A 6,800-nucleotide genomic window follows, 5' to 3' on the forward strand; every position below is an offset into this window, starting at 1 on the left:
ATGGGAAGCCTTAGTTAGGCTCTTTGGCAAGGTTTGCCATACATATATATTCCAGTTGGAATCCACTGGCTATGTTGCCAGGTAAATGTAGTGACATGCATGTAAACCGTTAAACAGAGAAGGAAAAGAGTATTTTTGAAGGTAGAGACCACCTATAACTAGCCCACCAAAGGCACTATGGCTATGAGTCAAGCTCCAACCTCAATCTAAACAAGCAATTATATCTTTAAGACTATCAGCCAGAGGCACATTGATGGCGAGAATTGTTTGAAGACTTTCCTTATCCTTATCTAGCTCAGCCAAAATCTTAACCCAATCATTAAAGGACAGGAGTTGTAGAAGAGAGCCATGTTGACACTGCTCTTCTGGAACTGAGGACACGATACTATCTTAACCCAATCATTAAAGGACAGGAGTTGTAGAAGAGAGCCATGTTGACACTGCTCTTCTGGAACTGTGGACACGATAATATCTTGTGCTTCTTCGGTCTTGATGCATGCCAAAACATGCTGGCAGGCTTTTGACGGTGAATGGTCTCAGGAGGAATCTCTGACCCCCTGAAAAGGGGTAAAATCTATGAGAGATAAAACATAGTATTAGTCAAAATAAAGGTACTGTAGAAGCTAGACTTCCTAAAACCAGCCAACATAAGGGCACCACGGCAAGCTCCAACCTCAATCGGCATACAATTCAATCTTTAAGACTATCGGCTAAAAGCACAATGATAGCGAGAATTGTATAAATACGGCTCAGGTATAAAGAGTTTGAGTATGAGTATGTGGACTATCTCCAAAGAGAGTAGCCCCTATATCTAGAGTGTGTGTTTTTGTTTTGAACATAATACAATACCCTACAGCTGAATACCAAATTCAAAAGACACTCTATACTCAAGATATGAATGGAAACATGATATATTTCATCATCTGTGTAATACGTCATGTTTTTGAGTGTCTCAAGTAAAACTTCAAGATGAGATTTAGATCTAGTGAGAGAAAAAAAACACAACAAGCCGAGGCAGATCCTCGGCAGAGAGAAACCCTTTTTCACAAATGCAATCCGGAGAAGGTGAGTCCTGTTACCTACATCCATACAAACAGACAAACAAAAGTGTTAGTCTGGATGTGTTTTGCAGGTGTCAGGGGTCTCAACCACTTGTCATCAATGTCACTCAACACTACACATGTCATAGGTCTCTATATACTAAAGAAATTCACAACACAAGTTATATCAAGAAAGCAAGCTGTACCCAATCAATGCAGCCATCGATTAGACCAAGAGCATTGAGAGAATACCATTATCAAAATTAAGATTTCTCTTTTACCCATTAATCATTAGAAGTGAAAGTCCAGAGGACGTTTATCCCAAAAGATGAAAGCAAATAAAGTCCCGAATACAGAGCTCCTATGTTAACAATACCTACAGCATACTAGTAGTCATACCCTATCTACCCCAAGTAGTAAGCCAGGGTTTACCATACATCATGAAGCCAAGTAGATTATTTAGTACATAAGCCACAGGTTCAGATGTGTAACCATTCTGATGAGATCAGATAACGGCATGTAGTCTGTACAAGTAATGCATATTCCACAAGCATTTATCTCTTATGTGCTATGTAATCATTAGTGAAAAGCAAAGGGTTTTATAATAGAGCTCCATTATCCAAATTAAAGACATTGTGCAACCATATCAGGTAAAAATAGAAATTCAAATATACATGGCACCTGTGAAGAAGGCGCACCGATCATATAGTAAGCAATAGAGCCATGATCACAAAACATACCCAAAGGGCTAAGTGAGGGACCTGAGCTTAAAGCAATACACAAGCAGACTAGTGAGTGTGTGCCACTCACCCCAAATTTGTCTTGATTTATAGCAAATCCTCAGTCAAGGCATCTTCATGCATCAGCAGCCCATGTGGCCTCTCATCATTGCAGGCATATAGCTGTCCAAAAGCAAAAAGGGCACCATCATCTTCTCTGTGTAGTGTTACCCATCTCCTCATTCTAGAGGCAGAGTTAGGTTTAATATGATAACAATAAAGTTACTCAAATTGTGTTAACCAATAAGTTATATTTTGGGACTCCTCCAAGTCAAAGTATAAAGCCTGGTGCCCACATTAAAGTAAAAAGGTTATCCCAAGCAATAAATAAGAAAGGTTTGACATTATGAGACAGGTATGATGTGTGTATTGTGTGTGTGTGTGTGTGTGTGTTCTATAGCAATAAAAAAGCCAAACTCATTTATGGTCTCCAGATGAAAATCTTCAAGAATGATTTCTTGGAGTCACTACGTGGTTTATGTGAGCACGATCCATCTTTTAGAGAGGTCTGGCACGCTGTACACGAAGCTAAAAAGAAATCTCAATTCATACCAGAAAATGAATAAAACAGAAATTCTAGCCTTTAGTCATTAAGTGACCCAATATAGGGTTAAAGAACATGTTCAACACTACCCACAAGTTCCCAAAATTCTATGAGAAACAGGTTAGAAAATTCAAGGGTCCAATAAAAACCCTTAGTTTAGAAAAATATTAGGTAGCAAAATTGTATAAGTTAAGAAAGATATAGGGGTGTGTTTGTGTACCCACCCCTGACCCGGGCATAGGCTCCGCAGCACAAGTGGAGCGATAGGCTACCACTTGCGTGGATAGCCTATTGCCCACCAAAAGATATTGATGCGTGAAGACTGAGTAGAATGGGAAGCCTTAGTTAGGCTCTTTGGCAAGGTTTGCCATACATATATATTCCAGTTGGAATCCACTGGTGCCAGGTAAATGTAGTGACCTTCATGTAAACCGTTAAACAGAGAAGGAAAAGAGTATTTTTGAAGGTAGAGACCACCTATAACTAGCCCACCAAAGGCACTATGGCTATGAGTCAAGCTCCAACCTCAATCTAAATAAGCAATTATATCTTTAAGACTATCAGCCAGAGGCACATTGATGGCGAGAATTGTCTGAAGACTTTCCTTATCCTTATCTAGCTCAACCAAAATCTTAACCCAATCATTAAAGGACAGGAGTTGTAGAAGAGAGCCATGTTGGCACTGCTCTTCTGGAACTGAGGACACGATAATATCTTGTGCTTCTTCGGTCTTGATGCATGCCAAAACATGCTGGCAGGCTTTTGACGGTGAATGGTCTCAGGAGGAATCTCTGACCCCCTGAAAAGGGGTAAAATCTATGAGACATAAAACATAGTATTAGTCAAAATAAAGGTACTGTAGAAGCTAGACTTCCTAAAACCAGCCAACATAAGGGCACCACGGCAAGCTCCAACCTCAATCGGCATACAATTCAATCTTTAAGACTATCGGCTAAAAGCACAATGATAGCGAGAATTGTATAAATACGGCTCAGGTATAAAGAGTTTGAGTATGAGTATGTGGACTATCTCCAAAGAGAGTAGCCCCTATAGCTAGAGTGTGTGTTTTTGTTTTAATAATACAATACCCTACAGCTGAATACCAAATTCAAAAGACACTCTATACTCAAGATATGAATGGAAACATGATATATTTCATCATCTGTGTAATACGTCATGTTTTTGGAGCACTGAGTGTCTCAAGTAAAACTTCAAGATGAGATTTAGATCTAGTGAGAGAAAAAAAACACAACAAGCCGAGGCAGATCCTCGGCAGAGAGAAACCCTTTTTCACACATGCAATCCGGAGAAGGTGAGTCCTGTTACCTACATCCATACAAACAGACAAACAAAAGTGTTAGTCTGGATGTGTTTTGCAGGTGTCAGGGGTCTCAACCACTTGTCATCAATGTCACTCAACACTACACATGTCATAGGTCTCTATATACTAAAGAAATTCACAACACAAGTTATATCAAGAAAGCAAGCTGTACCCAATCAATGCAGCCATCGATTAGACCAAGAGCATTGAGAGAATACCATTATCAAAATTAAGATTTCTCTTTTACCCATCAATCATTAGAAGTGAAAGTCCAGAGGACGTTTATCCCAAAAGATGAAAGCAAATAAAGTCCCGAATACAGAGCTCCTATGTTAACAATACCTACAGCATACTAGTAGTCATACCCTATCTGCCCCAAGTAGTAAGCCAGGGTTTACCATACATCATGAAGCCAAGTAGATTATTTAGTACATAAGCCACAGGTTCAGATGTGTAACCATTCTGATGAGATCAGATAACGGCATGTAGTCTGTACAAGTAATGCATATTCCACAAGCATTTATCTCTTATGTGCTATGTAATCATTAGTGAAAAGCAAAGGGTTTTATAATAGAGCTCCATTATCCAAATTAAAGACATTGTGCAACCATATCAGGTAAAAACAGAAATTCAAATATACATGGCACCTGTGAAGAAGGCGCACCGATCATATAGTAAGCACCAATCATATAGTAAGCAATAGAGCCATGATCACAAAACATACCCAAAGGGCTAAGTGAGGGACCTGAGCTTAAAGCAATACACAAGCAGACTAGTGAGTGTGTGCCACTCACCCCAAATTTGTCTTGATTTATAGCAAATCCTCAGTCGAGGCATCTTCATGCATCAGCAGCCCATGTGGCCTCTCATCATTGCAGGCATATAGTGGAGCCTTCTATAGAGCTGTCCAAAAGCAAAAAGGGCACCATCATCTTCTCTGTGTAGTGTTACCCATCTCCTCATTCTAGAGCCAGAGTTAGGTTTAATATGATAACAATAAAGTTACTCAAATTGTGTTAACCAATAAGTTATATTTTGGGACTCCTCCAAGTCAAAGTATAAAGCCTGGTGCCCACATTAAAGTAAAAAGGTTATCCCAAGCAATAAATAAGAAAGGTTTGACATTATGAGACAGGTATGATGTGTGTATTGTGTGTGTGTGTGTGTGTGTGTGTGTGTTCTATAGCAATAAAAAAGCCAAACTCATTTATGGTCTCCAGATGAAAATCTTCAAGAATGATTTCTTGGAGTCACTACGTGGTTTATGTGAGCACGATCCATCTTTTAGAGAGGTCTGGCACGCTGTACGCGAAGCCAAAAAGAAATCTCAATTCATACCAGAAAATGAATAAAACAGAAATTCTAGCCTTTAGTCATTAAGTGACCCAATATAGGGTTAAAGAACATGTTCAACACTACCCACAAGTTCCCAAAATTCTATGAGAAACAGGTTAGAAAATTCAAGGGTCCAATAAAAACCCTTAGTTTAGAAAAATGTTAGGTAGCAAAATTGTATAAGTTAAGAAAGATATAGGGGTGTGTTTGTGTACCCACCCCTGACCCGGGCATAGGCTCCGCAGCACAAGTGGAGTGATAGGCTACCACTTGCGTGGATAGCCTATTGCCCACCAAAAGATATTGATGCGTGAAGACTGAGTAGAATGGGAAGCCTTAGTTAGGCTCTTTGGCAAGGTTTGCCATACATATATATTCCAGTTGGAATCCACTGGCTATGTTGCCAGGTAAATGTGGTGACCTGCATGTAAACCGTTAAACAGAGAAGGAAAATAGTATTTTTGAAGGTAGAGACCACCTATAACTAGCCCACCAAAGGCACTATGGCTATGAGTCAAGCTCCAACCTCAATCTAAACAAGCAATTATATCTTTAAGACTATCAGCCAGAGGCACATTGATGGCGAGAATTGTTTGAAGACTTTCCTTATCCTTATCTAGCTCAGCCAAAATCTTAACCCAATCATTAAAGGACAGGAGTTGCAGAAGAGAGCCATGTTGGCACTGCTCTTCTGGAACTGAGGACACGATAATATCTTGTGCTTCTTCGGTCTTGATGCATGCCAAAACATGCTGGCAGGCTTTTGACGGTGAATGGTCTCAGGAGGAATCTCTGACCCCCTGAAAAGGGTTAAAATCTATGAGACATAAAACATAGTATTAGTCAAAATAAAGGTACTGTAGAAGCTAGACTTCCTAAAACCAGCCAACATAAGGGCACCACGGCAAGCTCCAACCTCAATCGGCATACAATTCAATCTTTAAGACTATCGGTTAAAAGCACAATGATAGCGAGAATTGTATAAATACGGCTTAGGTATAAAGAGTTTGAGTATGAGTATGTGGACTATCTCCAAAGAGAGTAGCCCCTATAGCTAGAGTGTGTGTTTTTGTTTTGAACAAAATACAATACCCTACAGCTGAATACCAAATTCAAAAGACACTCTATACTCAAGATATGAATGGAAACATGATATATTTCATCATCTGTGTAATACGTCATATTTTTGGAGCACTGAGTGTCTCAAGTAAAACTTCAAGATGAGATTTAGATCTAGTGAGAGAAAAAAAACACAACAAGCCGAGGCAGATCCTCGGCAGAGAGAAACCCTTTTTCACACATGCAATCCGGAGAAGGTGAGTCCTGTTACCTACATCCATACAAATAGACAAACAAAAGTGTTAGTCTAGATGTGTTTTGCAGGTGTCAGGGGTCTCAACCACTTGTCATCAATGTCACTCAACACTACACATGTCATAGGTCTCTATATACTAAAGAAATTCACAACACAAGTTATATCAAGAAAGCAAGCTGTACCCAATCAATGCAGCCATCGATTAGACCAAGAGCATTGAGAGAATACCATTATCAAAATTAAGATTTCTCTTTTACCCATTAATCATTAGAAGTGAAAGTCCAGAGGACGTTTATCCCAAAAGATGAAAGCAAATAAAGTCCCGAATACAGAGCTCCTATGTTAACAATACCTACAGCATACTAGTAGTCATACCCTATCTGCCCCAAGTAGTAAGCCAGGGTTTACCATACATCATGAAGCCAAGTAGATTATTTAGTACATAAGCCACAGGTTCAGATGTGTA

This window comes from Cibotium barometz, chromosome 19, assembly GCF_041138505.1.
Source record: "Cibotium barometz isolate CiBa-2024 chromosome 19, ASM4113850v1, whole genome shotgun sequence".
In the NCBI taxonomy this organism is placed as follows: Eukaryota; Viridiplantae; Streptophyta; class Polypodiopsida; order Cyatheales; family Cibotiaceae; genus Cibotium; species Cibotium barometz.